This window comes from Mytilus californianus, unplaced genomic scaffold, assembly GCF_021869535.1.
Source record: "Mytilus californianus isolate M0D057914Y unplaced genomic scaffold, xbMytCali1.0.p SCAF_8, whole genome shotgun sequence".
Classification (NCBI taxonomy): Eukaryota; Metazoa; Mollusca; class Bivalvia; order Mytilida; family Mytilidae; genus Mytilus; species Mytilus californianus.
Window position 1 is genome coordinate 29,955,674 of NW_026262734.1, and position 16,072 is coordinate 29,971,745.

Consider the following 16,072-nt stretch of genomic DNA (forward strand, 5'->3'; position numbering starts at 1 on the left):
GTAGAAAGCCTTATTGATGGCTTTGACCTTTGAGCTGGAAGACGGCAAATTGACACACAAACGTATATAATCTCCTCATTTAGTTGGTTCTTGTATATCCTCGACTTACAAATATTCGGCTTTTAACGTTCCTGATGAAGGTAAATCCAGAAAAGCGCTTCGGACGCATGGATTTTTTTAATTATTTTAGCATTATATGTATAAAGGCACATGAAATGGGCCTTTCGGTGTGTATTTGCGTTTAAGGCATTCTAGTCGGTGACATAAAACCCGTAGTTGTATTCATCAGTTAACCCATTTAACAGGCAAATTTTCCCGAATATATGCTTTGATTATCTCAAAAGAAATTCATTACAAGAAAGAAAATATCATTCCGTTTAAAATTTCACAAAAGTAGTTTTTAGATTTCCAGATTTACATAGGAAATCCAAAATCAATGTTCAATAAATTACTTTGAACGTTAGTTTTATTTATATTAAGTTCATTGTCTTAGTATTGAATATGTAAATGATGTAGATATTAACCTTGGTGTCTATTGTTCCTGGAAGTACTACTTGACCATGCTTATGTTTGTCAATTATAATGTCAGTTTGAAATTCAGGTTTCTTTTCTAAAATTTAAAATTGGATAATAGCTGTTAGTCTAACTCTGTATTATTTATATCAAGTGTCTATTGAACGAAGAATTTAGAAAACTATGTTTCACTGTGATTGATGAATTCAAAATAGCAAATTAATTTCCTTTCGATTTTATTTTAACGAAGGTATAACAAATGTGACATTTATTAAAATGTTTGAATACTTTTTATATTAACACTATTCTAAATCATAAGAATTCGTAATCTTCTGATCATTACTGATGACTATAATTCCTCGGAGTTGTCTGCTTCCTGTTTGTCTTTCTTGTTTTTGTTTTCGTCCTCTTTATCACTGTCGTCCTCTTTGTCACTGTCGTCCTCTTTGTCACTATCGTCCGATTTGTCACTGTCGTCCGAAATATCTATGTAATTGTTGATCACAGTAGGTACAAGTGGCAATGGTGCTTTACTCAAAAACATTTTATGTGCCACCACACCAAAACCAAATCCAACCACAAATACAAAGGTATATCCAAGATAACTTGGTTTGTCGTGAGAGCTGCAATCAGTTGTTGTTCCTTTGTTAATGATATCGGTTATATTTTTAATAATATTAAGCGTTGTATTAATCATAATTCCTCAATCTGAAATATGAATAAACACAAAATAATTATATACTTGAATTTTGAAATATATACATATGCTTAGATATAGCAAGAATGAGGAAACTGGCAATCGAGAAAGCGGCCGACGGAAGCATCCTTCTTCATTATTTTATCCATCTTATGACATTTGCTCTTATGAATTCTAAAAAAAAATATTGGCGGAGATGCATGTATGTTTCATCTTTATGTGATTTCAATATATAATACAAATGTTGTAATTTAAATGGCATCACTTTAACATGTAAATGTAACAGCCACTATGTTCCGTCAGTTACTTTGTTCCGGCGGAACTTTTCAACTAGTTATTACGTTCCGATGGAACTTTCCAACTAGTTGTTTTATTCCGAGTGCAGTCGAAAAGTTCCGGAAAAAAGTAGCTAGTTGAAATGTCCCGGAATAATGTAGCTAGTTGAATAGTTAACCGTAACCCTAACCCTAACCCTAACCTTACCCTAACCCTAACCCTAACCCTAACCAAACCCTAACCCTAACCCTAACCCTAACCCTAACAAAGAGGAACTTTGTGACTAGTTGATAAGTTCCGTTTGACTTTTGTGGCTAGTATCTTTGTTCCCCTTTGAAAAGGTTCAAAGATAATATGTTGCGCTTTTACTTTGCATCAATTCTCCAAATGGAACTTTGTGACTGGTTGATAAGTTCCGTTGGAACTTTTGGGCTAGTTTGTTAGTTCCGGTTTTGACTTATTTGCCAAAGAGGAACTGTGTGGCTAGTTGACAAGTTCCTTTTGACTTTTGTAATCAGTATCTTGGTTTCCCTTTGAAAGGTTCAAATATAATATGTTGCGCTTTTACTTTGCATCAATTCTCCAAATGGAACTTTCTGCCTGGTTAATAAGTTCCGTTGGAACTTTTGGGCTAGTTTGTTAGTTCCGGTTTTGACTAATTTGGCAAAAAGGAACTTTCTAACTAGTTGATATGTTCCGTTGGAACTTTTCAACTAGTCACTTTGTTCCGGTGGAACTTTTAAACCAGAGGAAGAACAAAGTAACTAGTTGATAAGTTCCTCCGGAACTTTTCGGCTAGTTAGTTCTTTACGCCCGGAACTTTCCAACGTCGGAACAAAAGAGCATTTACATAAACTCTCCAAAACTTTCAAAGTCAATGGACAAGGACTGCATGAGAGGGAGTGGTCAATTATATTAACGGAAAGGAAATAAACCAATGCTAACACAACAACAAAATACTAACACCACTACATACCGAAAATCAATATACTTACCCCAATTGATCTAATCAAAAACCTTTTTAAAAATTGTGAAAAAATGAAATCAAATAATCTCAATGGAAATACGATGTCCCAATGCTACAACGTGTACAATAGTATACCAAATATCATTAACTTATTATAAGTGGTTATCCTTAAACTGACGTAAAACCGAACTTTGACTTAAATCAGGCTTTTAGCTTTCTCGTTTGAATTGTATCACATTTGTCATTTCGGGGCCTTTAAATTAAAGCTTGCTATGCGGTATGGGATTTGCTCGTTGTTGAAGGCCGTACGGTGACCTATAGTTGATAACTTCTACGTCAATTAGGCTCTAGTAGTGAGTTGTCTTATTTGCAACCATACCACGTTTTTTTTTTTTAATCTTAATTTGATTAGTTAACTGTGCAAAAGTTTCTAAGTCAATGGGCCATGATTAAGGAGGACGGGGCCAAATAATCTCCACGGAAATGAGATGTGCCCATTATAATCTACAACTGTATACAAAATGCCATTGAAATAACCTTAGTTATTCATCTTAAACTGACCTAATTAACAGAAAACTTTAACAGATATTTTGACGAGGTCAGTCAGGGCCGACGCCGTAAGAGGCACGCCTTAGTCTAGCGGCCACGACTTTATCGAAAGTCATACAAAAATATTATTATACCTCAATATGTATTTTCTTTATAAAATTATAGACGAATAAATGCACTATTTTACGAAATTGTCTGAAAAAGGGAAAGTTTCCCGTACGTTCTTTATCGTTTGAATTGACTCGTCTCCCGAAATTTCCGAATGATTGTTTATACTGCACCTGTGCTTTTTGAGCAGTCAAATTATTATGTCGTCAATACAGAATATAATTTCGCGGAATTTTTACTTTGTGCGCTTCAAATAAAATCAAAGTACTGAAGTACAGAACATCGGATGACTGCAAGTTCTTGTGGATGATCACAAGCACTTGTCTCAGAAAAAAAAATCACATCTCTATACCTGAAAGTGAGGTTAATGTACAGATATATATTGTTTTCTGAGACAAGTTCGTGCGTAGATGATGAATAAATGACAGGGAATTCAACCTCACCGTAATAGCTATTATATTGTAGTGATACAAATCAGTATATTCTGGTTTGTTGTTATATATTATATTAATATTTGTATATAACAGTTACATGTATATATTATTTTCATCTATTTGTATATCATTCTATTCTACTATTCTAATAATAGTGCAGTGCAAGTACATGGTGGACACTCTTCTGTATTAATTCGATTTTTCTGATAGATTTGATTCGAGCAGGCATTCATATTTTCTCGCAAAACGTTCTTAAGATATTCTTCCGCATGCGTTAACACAATTTTCTGTACGTGTGCATAGATATTTATGATTTTTTACTTATATATATTCCTAACGACAAAACATTTTCATATTATTAATTTAGGTTCTAAAAAAATATTTTTATGAGTATTCATTGAAGAAATGAATTTATAACAAGCGATAAGAAATCTTATTTTGCACTCGATAATGTCCGCGTATTTATACGAACGGTTACCAGTCAAAAACGAAAGTCAAATCTCTGTGGCAACAATACATCGGAATGCCCTCACTGTCATCGCGATGTAAAAATGATGGGTTACCCAACATATTTCATTTGGAACAGTTGTAAGAGTACTAAGAGAGTAACTATAAATTATCTCGAAATGAATACCGGTTTATATCTGTATAATAAAACACTTATTTACTGGCTATTCGAACAATAGCAAGTTTATTGTCCCCCTCGACATCAACTATTTCCCACCGCTTCACGTCGGGAAATAGTTGGTGCCTCGGGAGACAATAAACTTGCTATTGTCCTCATGTAAAAGGTGAATTTTTGGACAATCAAATAACAAGAAGTCCATTTCATCTTTTTCTAGGGTTCTTTATTCAACAATGATGTAAATTAATCATATAAATATAAAACCTACAAAATATAATAAAATACATTTAAAACAGATTAATCTATAATAACTTTATCGTACTGTGTTACTATTATTATAACATTACTGCAGATCAACAACATATAATAAGTGTATATTAATTTTGCTAGTGTTAAAGTTTGCAGCATAGAATAATTTTATGAGACGAAGATTAAGTCAAAATTGTTTTATTTAAGGATATCCTGAAATATTTATGGAACTCCTCAAAATATTTAAGGATATCCTGAAATCGAATTATGGATGTCCTGTAATATTTTAGAAGACCTGTATCCGGAAATCGAATACTTGAGGTCTTAGAATATTTCAGGAGGTCATAACTATTAATGGATATTCAGTATTCGAAATATGGAGCTCCTAAAATACAATAATTTTGACTTAATCCGCGCCTCGTATAAGTTGAACGTTATTATACATAGTATATGTCATAAGTGGGGGAGCTCTTTGAAATCCCCGTTTTATTGCATGCAAATAAAAGACCGTGTAAAATTTTATCATAGAGACCGTAAATTCTCACCCCACCCCCCCTTATTGGTGGTCATTTTTCCCCGGTATAAAATTGAGGAAGCATTTATAAAAATTTACATTTTTGACACTATAAGTCTTGTCATTTGCTGTGTGTTGACTCTAGACCATTGTTGTTGTCATTGAGTTGCCATCTATTGACGTTTGGCCGCCCCTGATATAAATATATTTTGAAATTTCCAGTTTACAAAATAGGAAATATAACATATTTATCATATATATGAAGCTCCATAAGGGGGGGGACATATTATGTTGATTATGATGGAAACTTCATACGCTTAATTAAGGTTTCAACCCATAGCGAGGAATGGTGCCAAATGAACACATTTTCTTGTTCAATGCGATTTTAATACTGCAGAAAAACACTATACTAATATTCACTTTTTTAGTCTTGAGTATTTGGTGAACAGTTGCATCATACTCATCTCCCTATTTTCATCTAGGATGAAATAAAAATCAATTTGTTTTTATTATTAAAACGCTGAAATGTCTCGCCTGCTTTGCTTATCATAACTGAATTTATGTTGAAAGTCTGTGACATCCATGAAAATGAGGTCAAGGTCATATGAACCCTGCCAGACAGACATGTACATGTGTACCTTATAATCATTCCATACACCAAATATAGTTAGCGTATTGCTTATAGTATCTGAGATAGTACGTACAACGAAAAATTAACTGATCACTTCCATATACCAAATATAGTTACCCTATTACTCATAATAAGTGAGTATTTCACATGACAAAACAAAATATACATTTTTCTCAAGTAGTCTATGAACCATGAAAATGAGGTCAAGGCCTGACAATGGAGATATGATGGACGGAAACTTCGTAGGTATATGCATACAAGGTGTATAAAGCATCCAGGTCTTCTACCCCTTGAAATATATAAAACTTTATATAAACAGACCACGCCGTCGCCACCGCCGGATTGTAACTAATCCATATGTCTCGCATTCTGCGACGAAAGTCGCAGGCGAGACAACAAATCAGGTAACAGAAAATGTCAACCTTATGTATATTTTATATGTTGATGATATACTAACTCAGAAAACGTATGGAGTTCTGACTTTTAAACATTCAAACCAATACTTTCTGATGAATACACATTATTAGTGAATATTTTCCACAGGATTCGATGATACAACAAGACACCAATGCTACCAACCAAGTTGTCTCTTTGGCAATCATACCACATCTCTTTATTTTATTTTAGTACAGTGAGAGAGAGAGAGAAAATATAGTGTACCCATGTATTTTGTCGACATACGAAAGCTATGTTTATATTCTTTCGTTTGACAATTGAATTTGGAAAGCTTTTTAGAAAGCTAGTTAGTATCTGTGAATATCTGTTTTTTTTGTGACACTTACGGCTATGTCGTTTATCTTCAAATTGACGTGTATTTTCTACTTTCCCTAAATGTGTATCCCACTCTAAAAGAGGAGTCTGTATTGCAATCACACTGAGGCCAATCTATTCGTCCAACACATATTAGCGTCACACTTTTCTCTGAAACTATTCAACAGAACGGGTCTATATTTGGACGGCAGCTGGACAGTGATGGGTTGAAACGTGTTGGCACTTTTCGGATAATTTACTCACTTTCTGTTTGCCAATACTTTAAAATTTTCAATACTTTGGATGAACTTAATTTTTTTGTCACAATTAACTCAAAAACTATCAAAAAGATTATGACTTTTCGGATCTGTCAGACGCCTACTTCCCGTTTCACGATACTTGGAATTACGAATGGGGGTATTTTAAGTACGACACACGTCCATTTTTGTTATATGTGAACCTGGCTGGAATGTGGATCTGGCATGTTGAATATAGGAATCAAAAACAGATATTTTAGGGCATATTTGATTTAAAACTGGTCTGATAAAATAATTCGTCCTGTTTCTGTTTTCGTCACGTACACATTCTTTAGTTCTCCTTTGTGAACTTTGTCATGCTATCTTCAGTACTTTAAATTCCTTTTTAGTGTACGTGACCCATGTATTTCTCCAAAATACATGTATCTATAACATTGTAAGCGTGAATATATTGTCTTTCCTTTTACTTTAATATATGGTTTCTTTCATTAATGAAATTCAAATTTTGAATATTTCACCATAGAAAACCTATCCCCCCTCCAAGATAATTCAAATGCACACTGAAAAGTGTATGAACAATGTCGATATAAGGAGATGTTTTTATATGATTGTCAATGAGACAACTATCCACCAGACACCAAAAAAAAATGACCTGGATTCACCGTACCAATTAATAAACTATCTATTATAACAACTTGAAACTAGGTCAAAACGAAAATGATATATGCTTTTGTTATGAAGCGTGGTTAACATTCTGCTGACAATGATCGATTTTTTTGTTGATTTGTCTATATAAGTATAGATATATACTTTTGGTATAAAACATATTTATATAATATAAAAGTATACATGTAAATTACCTGCATGAGTGACTATTTACATTTATATCCTGAATGTCCTTTCTTTACACATTTATTTATACATCTATATTTTACTTCCTACGGAAAAGGAGTTATCTATATGATTTGAATGTTATTGCATATGTAATAAATAAAGAAAATGTGGGGAACACGTGAAAGAGATATATACCAAACAGCACAATGACTCACTATACAAATCCTTGTATACAGATAGAAAAGACATTTATAGGATATAATTAATTTTTACAATGCGATACATTATACATACAACATGTATTCTTAGAAATCATACAATTGATGTGACCAAGGATTTATGTATTAGATCCTTGATGTGGCAGGTGTATTGTATCTTTATACCTTTAAAAATCAAATAGATATGTGCGAATAAATTTCAAATTTGAGCTTTGAACATGTTGATAGCACGTTATAGTAAACATGGTAAATTACGATACTAATTTAAAGAAAAAAGGGAATTCCAAATTTGGGCAATATTAACGACTTTATTCCGAAAAAAAACATGTCGAAAAACATGTCGAATAAATACATTTATAAATTTGATCATGTTATAGAATAACTCTTGGTGAGATCAAAACAAAACTTTACATTTTAAGGCTGGATTAACATCTCGAATAAATGTATGATAACGATTTCACGCTCGATTTCCAAATATGGTCATTAAAAATTACCCAAGCCGGGTTCAAGGATATTGACAATTCAGTCTTTTGCAACTGGTAAACAGTACTATTGTTGCTATTTTGAAACAATTCACCCCCCTTTTAATTTTGCTCTTTGGTGATTAACCCGCTCCTTATAAGGAATTTAACCCTGCTATTGACAGCTATATGCCGTGTTAAAAACAAATTCCTCCATTTGTCTTAACCAAAACGTACATTCTTTAATAGTATATAATAAAATTGTTAATTATTTTCACACTGTCTTTGATTGGTGTTACTGTATACAAAACGTTTCATATTGCACTGTTACAATTCAAATATATTTATCATAAATAAAAACCAAGAGTGCAACGCTTAAATGTCTCGCCTGCTTAACGTATCGTAATTAAACTTATGTTTAAATTATGTAATATGAAGGTTTTACTACAAGTTTCACAATAATTAACATTATCAATGATCCATGAAAATCTGGTCAAAGTCAGTTCAGGTCAAATTCAGACGGTCGGAGATGTATACTTTAGACCAAATATAGTGGCCCTATTGCTTATAGCATATGAGAAACTGACAAAATAGCAAAAACTGAACATTGGCCAATGAAACATGAAACTATGATGAGGTCATAGTCAGATGAAACACGCCAGTCGAATATGTACACAATGCTCGAGGTCAAATGAAACGTGAACGACATGCAGACATGTGCTCCTTATTATCATGCCATGTACTAAATATAGTGGCTCTATTGCTTATAGTATCAGAGAAATTTACAAATCTACAAAAACCTTAACATTGATCAACGAACCATGAAAATGAGGTCTAGGTCAGATCAACGATTTGTATAGTGAGAAGGATTGAAATCTCATGGTTTATCGTTTCATCTTACGCGGCGAGACTTCGCGCTACTCGCCACTTACGATATGGGGACATGTATCCGGTAATGTTTTGTACACATGTATCGAGTTCAATTCAATTCAATATTTTATTGGAAAGAGCACAATAGAGGCGTGATCCAAGTACAGACAATAATATATTCAACAATAACATCTATATTACTAAATGAATAGAGTTGAAATTGGGTGTCGCGTTTTCTTCTTTAACATAAAATCCACGAATATTGTTTTATACCACAAAGGGGTAATGACCAGCGTAGTTTATTATGTGTTCATTTCAAGATCTTTTGGGGGGGTATTTGGGGGTTAAAATCGGAAAAAAGCCTGTATGGATCGACCGTCCTTCACGACGTTCGGCTTTGAAATTTACGTACCGTCATCATTTCCCTCATTGCACGTCTGCCCGGCAAAATTAAATTTTATTTCGTAGCAGATACGGTTAATATTGACCTTACACTGAAACACTTTGTGATACACATTCCCTTGACGCTCTCAGCAATTTAACAACAGATTTTTACACGTCAAGAGCTTTTCCTTCCGGGGAACCGCATCAATTCAACATGAAAAGGGTGGGGGGATTACTTCAGTTTTCGGTTAAAATGGGTACCGAAGTGCGGCTGGAATGTGACCCACCCCCATTCATATATTAATGCATAAAATTTTCAGCCCACTCATATATGGGGGTGGTTCTGTGCACGGAAACACCAGAAATCAGGTGCGGATCCAGGATTTAATGTTAGGGTGGGGGAGGGGGGGATGCAAAAAATATTGTCATATTGAGTGGTGGTATTTCGTCTGTGACACGCTTCAAAAAGATTTAAGATCTTAATATCGCCTTACACCAAAACTATATATCTTCAAATTATGAACCAAAGTATATTTCGCGGGTATTTTCTAGTCTACTATAAATGAAATAAAGATCAATGTAACAACAAGTGACATGTAAGTCAATTCTAAATATATATATATATATATTCTTTATTGCCTCCAGAAACAGAGTGTGTAAATGATAAACAAAATAAACACAAAATTAAACAATTGAACAAAATAGGCAAGTTAAATCAGAATGTCATGATCAGTTGAAATAAGTAAGTGTCAGTAACGGATATTACAGTTATTTTAATCTCGTAGTAAAATTCCAAATCTATAGATAAATCGAACGCATATGGCTTGGAATGTCTCTAATTGGCCAGTTTGTAGTGGGAAATTGTCCGAATTGCAGGATAGTAAGTAATAAAAGAGTTTTTCATCAGACATGTTTGCTAGGAAGATACTGAAAGTTAATGGATTGATATTTATAATTTCACACCAAAAGTTATCACGTGTTTTGTCGAGATAGTCACATGAAGCAATAGCGTGATTTAATGGATCCAAAAACATTTTACCACATCTGTCACAGAGAATGCATTGCCCATTGCCATTGTCTCTTACTAAACAGCAAACAGAAATCCAATAATGTGCTTGTTTTCGTAGGTTTGGATGCTTCAAAGCTATAGTCCATGCAGAGTGAGGTACATATGCATTTTTGATCGTTTTAAAAGCAACAAAGTCATCATCAAAGTTTATACGTCTTGTCCAATTATCAATCTCGAAAGCGGCCACTGCTGTTTTCACATTACGCTTCCATACTAGAGTTGTTGGAAAAAGTCCGGTTTCACAGAAGTTATCAAAATATGTCGATAAATCATATTTCTGCAAAATGTTCATAATGTCAACAGTGAATCCCAAATTTGGATGGCTTCCGTCGTTGTATTTTAAGTCGTTAACTCTACGAATCAATATACGGACAGATACAGATTCGCACGGAAGATTACATATCCGTCCTAAGAATAGAAGTTTCTTCTCGTCCACATAGCTTTCAATGCTGAAACAACCGATCATCGGAAGGCACATATCACTTCGTGTGCGTCTCGGTAAACATTGAAGATCAATGTAACAACAAGTGATAAGTCAATTCTAGATATGGTCTATGGATACCATAACATTCAGAATTCTTCATGAAACCATACTCATATACATCATGATTATTCTAAGTTTTCATAATTTTATTTAAAAACACAGTCACCTATATAAGATATATGTGTATATGCACAAGCGGCTATAAAGGATTATTATCCGATGAAACAGTATGGTGGTCTCTCAAATCAATAGCTTTTCAATATACATACAAATTGATTTTAGTTCTTTTCCAGAATTGGGATTTAAAATTTTGATAAAATTTTCATTCGAAATATTTGAATTTATTTCATTGATTTTATATTTAGATCTAATTTTGTTAAATTGAGGACATTCAATCAAGAAATGTATCTCATTTTCAATTTGTCCTGTCGAGTTATTTTCTTGTTTTGTTACGTATAAACAGTGTTGTGATGGTAAGGAACATTTTCTTTGTTTTAAATTTAATAAAGTATTCAGTTTTCATTCATTAGTTCATGTAATTATTATTGGTTATCACTTACTTTTGATAAAAAAAAATTTGATAGAATATTGGGTATAAAATTGAAGTCTGACTAATTTTTGCGCAGCTATACTATTTACTATTGAATATATAATGTTAAGCAAAGCCGTACAATGAATTGTAAAATAAACACAGTTATACAAATAGAACTTATCATGTATCTTATAATTATATTATTTATACTTCTAAGTCAAATAATAACTAGCACAATTAATATAATGCATTGGAATTGCCAAGGTTGCAATGCTCACGAACCTGAATATTTATGCTCATTGAGCAAATCAAGCAAACTACCCCATATTATATGTTTACAAGAGACATGGTTTAACAATCAAGAGGAACATACTCAAATAAAAGGGTACAAGCTGGCATCATACTCAGTAAGAAACACAAAGGGTGGTGGCACAGCTATTTATTGTAGAGATAATATCAAATACACGAAAGGAATATCAAATCAAAACTGGAAACCAGTAGTATTGATATCAAAATAGACAACAAAACAATTACTATAGTAAATATTTATGACAGTGCTACCGATACTAAGAAAGCAGAATATGAAAATATATAATTATGTGTGCATGGTGACTTTAATGCTCATCATACTCTATGGGGCAGTAAAAGTATTCAAATAAAGGGGAAAGAACTATATACATTTGTAATTTCATACTCAATAACAATATAGTCATTCTTAATGATGGCAGTGGCACCAGATTAAATCCAATAAATCTGGAAACCTCATGTATAGATATATTGCTTGTTAGCCCAAATATTAGTCATAAAGCCACATGGTCAGTAGAACATAGCTCAACTCATGGTAGTGACCATTTTGTGGTTTTAATAACACTCAAAGAAAAACCGAATTATAAAGATGAATCGATTTTTAAGTGGAACTACGAAAAGGCTGACTGGAATGGATTCTCCAGCAAATGTAACCAAATTCTATGTGATGACATGGTCAAGAAACCTGTACTTTACTAACGGATACAATAACCAATATCGCTGGGGAGTTCATTCCAGTCAGAAAAATTAATAATAAAAATAATAAACCATCTGTACCTTGGTGGAATACTAATTGCACCAAAGCAGTAAAAGACAGAAATAAAACCAGAAATAAGGCACAACATACTCGGAATGGGGAGGATTTTAAAAACTATAAAGAAAAACAAAATATGTGTAGACAAATACTAAATGATTCACAGAAACAACACTGGGAATCGTACTGTGATTCAATGAATACAGATACAAAACTGTCAAAAGTGTGATACTAGTATAATATAAAAAGAATGTTAGAAAAGGTAACCGAGAAAAAGGAAATAGACACCTTAATACTAGGTAATAATACTATCTATGAAACGACAAAAAACAAAGCAGATTTATTAGCTCAAAAATGTTGCACTATAAGTAGTACAAACAACTATGACGAAGAATTTAAAGAACACAAAGCAAAAGTAGATAATAATGATAATAAAAATTATTCTTTATAGATAACTCAGACTGCTACAACGAAGAGTTCACACTGCAAGAACTAAAAGATGCGATTAATGATACTAATAATAGTGCACATGGAAAGGATAAAATTGGATACAATATGTTCAAACACACGACTAACAAATCTTTATTAGTATTATACTATTATTTTTTGATAGAATATAGTTTCTACAGGAACTACCTAAAGCATACTATCCCTCACATAAAACCTGGTAAATCCCATTCCGAACTTTTGTCATATAGACCAATCTCCTTGATTTCAAATTTCAATAAAATTATGGAGAAAATAGTTAATAATCGCTTAAATGGTATTTAGAAAGAAATAATTGTATGCAAATACCCAAAGTGGGTTCAGGAAAAACAGAAGCACATTAGAACAGTGTATTAGACTAGACAATGACATTCAAAAGAGTTTTTTGAAAAAGTTAGTCACTAAAAGTATATTTATTGACTTCAAGAAAGCATTTGACATGCTCTGGAAAAATGGTTTATTCAAAAAAATGATTAAACTAGGAATTAAAGGAAACATGTCAGCATATGTTAGTGATTACCTAACTAATTGAACTATACAAGTAAGAATTATTGACACATACTAAGAAATATATGTACTACAAAATGGAACACCCCAAGGTAGCTGTATAAGCCCTATTCTCTTCAATATTATGGTAAACGATCTCACTAACTGTATTAAACATTGTGAAATGTCACAGTTTGCAGATGACGGAGCCATCTGGTTATCAGGAAAATGTATTTCTTTTTTACAGAAAAAATACAACATGATTTAAATAATATTTATAAATGGTGTAATACTTGGGGATTCAATTTATCTACCAATAAAACGGTGTGTATCATATTTAACAGAAAAAAGAACATTCCTGATATTTCACTTAAATAAGGAAACAGTATATTGCAAATATACACCTCGCCAAAAGTAAAGCAACGCCTGATATTTTTTCAGAATTTTTTTTACTGATTCATAACTAATCGAAATATCGATAAAATGAACTGAATTTGTGTTTTTATTAGATAACATACAGAATGGTAATTGCCAAGTAAAAGTTTGGACTGTTTTCATGATTGATCTTTTGCCTATTACATTTTGGGCAAATGGTTGTAAAATGGCAAAAAAAAAGACAAAATAAAGTTTAAACTTATACTGAAGTTTTTGACAAATTTGTTCTGCACTATACACAAAATTCTTTTCAAAACTCGAGAGTGACAATTTGTGAATACATTCAAGTACAATTTAGGTCAGTAGCGAGTGTAACCTCCACGCTTCCGGAAAAGTTCATCCACACGTCGTCTCATGCTTTGAACTAAGCTTTGTAATGTTCTTACAGGAATTCTTTGCCATTCTTCAATCAAGACTACTCGTAATTCATGTAAATTCTGACAAGCTGGAACCCTGTTGTTGATTTTTCGACCAATATCATCCCAGACATGCTCAATGGGATTCATATCCGGTAACATGGCTGGCCAAGGAATAGTGTCAATTGCCTCCTGACGTAAATAATCTGAAACAATGCGTTTTTCTGTGTGGCCTAGCATTATCGTCCATGAATATTGGTCTAGTTGCAAGTTTGTGATTGTCAAAATGTGGCACACCGATATCCCGGATGATGTTCTCGCGATATTTTTGGCCCGTCATAGTCCCATCCAGAACAAAAAGGTCCATTTTTCAGTCGCATGAAAAACATCCCCAAACTGTCAAACCCCCACCACCAAACGCTGTAGTTCCAATGATGTGCTGTTCCTTGTATGCTGTATTCCGGGGACGCCATACACACATGCACCCATCAATATGATGTAGAAGGAATCTGCTCGCTCTCGTCAGACCAATGGACTCGACGCCACTGTCTCAAAGTCCAATTGCGGTGACCACGTGACAAATGATGAAGAGTTTGACGATTCCTACAAATCAGCAATGGTCTTTTGACAGGCCTACGGGAAAGTTAATGGGCACAATTTAGTCTGCGGTTAACAGTTCGTAGACTCACGCGACCGTGTATTCCCCAGTTGTCGCGTAAGCGGCGAGCAGTAGTGAAAGGATGTCGACGAGCTGACTGTGAAAGAACCCTGTCATCTCTTGTAGATGTTTTGCGTGGCCTACCAGAACTTTCGCGCTCATCAACGGTCCCACTATCTCTATGGCGCTTGAATAACCTCGAAATGACACTGTATGCAGCCCCAAATTGAACACCTATTCTGCGTAGACTCAAACCAGTAGTGCGCATACCAATGACTTGCCATTTCTGTGCAATTGTAACTTATGTATAGGCATCTTCCAAAACAGAATATTTATCGTATACACTGACAAAACAGCACGTGAAACACCTTACATTTTATTGCACGAAACTTGCAAGGAAAAAACTTGTATGTAGTTTTAGAAAACCTGTTTTTTTTAGAATCATAGGAATAAAATCTATACCTGATTTCTTACCTGTCGATTAACAATAGATTAACGAAACATATGGGAACAAAGCAGTATCAAATTTGATTTTAAAACAAAAAATAGAAGCAAAAACTTGCAGGTGTTGCTTAACTTTTGGCGAGGTGTATAGTTAAAGAAGTAAAATTTTGAGGTCTTATATTTGATTGCGAATTAACTTGGAATAAGCACATACTAGATGTACAAAAGTGTTGAACTGTATGAGAGTAATATCTGGTACCAAATGGGGTGCTAATAGTCACACCCTACGAAATATATACGTAGCATTGATAAGATCCAAAATAGATCATGGATGTCATATTTATAAAACGACAGGCTTTACGTATTTGTACAGGGGTCATTAAAGGGTCTTCACTTGCTAGTTTACAGGCCGAAATAGGTGACACTCCTTACGAGGAAAGAAGAAAAGCTTTAATTACAAAAGCATTTCTAAATATTATTAGTCTTGATGATTTGCATCCTGCTCAAATTAGTTTACAAAACGACTTTGACTATCAATACTTTCAAACCCGTATTAAACCCAAGCAAAAACCATTCTATTGTGTAGCACAAGATGTTGTACAAACATTTGATATTGATATAAATGTTATATATAAGTAAAGTGAATGTCCAGAGCCTCCGTGGCACTTACTGAAACCCAATATTTGTACTCAGTTACACAACATTATAACAAAAAAGGACCTCCC

The 16,072-nt window shown here is 33.5% G+C and overlaps 1 long non-coding RNA gene across 1 annotated transcript; it reads right to left on the minus strand.

The window, feature by feature from the left end:
* Positions 1–732: 732 nt before the first annotated feature.
* LOC127710900 (uncharacterized) lies at positions 733–7,548 on the minus strand. Its single transcript, XR_007986386.1, has 2 exons — positions 7,431–7,548; positions 733–1,221 (listed from the first exon to the last, which is right to left on the minus strand). It is a non-coding gene; the product is annotated as an uncharacterized LOC127710900 (long non-coding RNA).
* Positions 7,549–16,072: the final 8,524 nt, after the last annotated feature.